Consider the following 1429-nt stretch of genomic DNA (forward strand, 5'->3'; position numbering starts at 1 on the left):
GCCGGGAGGTTTTAAGCCCATTCCTTACAGGATGTAGCTTTAGGTATTAATTATATGATAATGGTGATGAAATCTCCTACCTTCATTATAAGTAATCAGGATTTAACTCTTTAATCTTGACTATAGATGATCCAGTTCCTTGGAAGACCTAACTTTCTTGTTCAACTCTGGTTGCAAAATACCTGCTTTGGCTTATATTTTAGCTTATGAAATACTGTACGATTCTGCAGTGCTCAAGAAAAACGGACACCAAAAATGTTAATAACTATTGCAATTAATGTTGTGGCTTTGATTATAACTTTATACCAGCACATGATAGACAATTTTATTCAGCTCCAAAAAACTATCTGCAGTCAAAGGATTTTACAAGAAGACTCCAGGCATTTATGCCAACTCAGAAATGACACTTCTGATTATAGAACTTAATGTTTATTCCAACACATGATAGACAATTTTTATCAGCTCCAAGAAACTAACTGCAGTCAGGGGGTTTTACAAGATAACTCCAGGCATTTACACCAGCTCAGAAATGACCCTTCCTCCCCTGACATATCTTCCCTCATCATACCATTTCATCCACCCTCTTGTCCTTCCATAAAACTTCCTTGCTAATTTACTTCCTTATTCACTTCATTGAACCTAGCCACGTAAAAGCCCCTCCCCCCCTTTTTTAAAGAAGTTTGCAATGTATAGCTTCACATCTCAGCCTGATTTGTATCATGTGTTGGTAAGAGTGAAGTGTTAATATTGTCGTCATTTGACCAGCCTTAGTAAGATCGTATTGTACATATAGTCTCCAGCATGCTTGCGTGCATCAGTCTTGGCCATTAATGGGAGCTGTTTATACTGCTTGATCTCTAGCAGCCTTCCCATTCAGTCCCTTATCCCTGAAGTCACACTCTGTGACCTTGTCTCAGGTCTTTTTTGGTCTGCCTGTTGCAACCCTACCCCTGACGTTCTTCACACTTCTTACCTTCTGCACCCAATTGTCATCCTCCATCCCTTCAACATGCTCAGACCATCTCAGTCTATCCCTCCTCATCACAGCACCAATACACCTCAGTTCTATCCTTCCTCTCGACTCTTCAGTCTTAATTCTAGCCCCCTTCCCTCCCCCCCAGGCCTTGCATTCAAGGCAACACTACACTTCCATCTAATCATTGTCATTTCTGTACGTTTGAGCCTACAAATATCCTCATCCCTTACTCCCCAGAGCTCACTACCACTCAGCATTACACTCCTAACACATGCCATATACAAAGATCCCTTAGCATGAAGGGAGAGCTATCTCTGTGTCAGGATAGACAGCAGCTCCCTGAATTTCCTCTAACCACACCATACCCTAATCCCACCTCCAGTACATAGCATATCCCCCAAATAACAAAACTCTACACACTCAGGAGACTCCAGTAAGATCAGTCCTTTCATA

Source organism: Coenobita brevimanus, chromosome 95 (genome assembly GCF_032717465.1).
Source record: "Coenobita brevimanus isolate Jiangsu-jjx chromosome 95, ASM3271746v2, whole genome shotgun sequence".
In the NCBI taxonomy this organism is placed as follows: domain Eukaryota; kingdom Metazoa; phylum Arthropoda; class Malacostraca; order Decapoda; family Coenobitidae; genus Coenobita; species Coenobita brevimanus.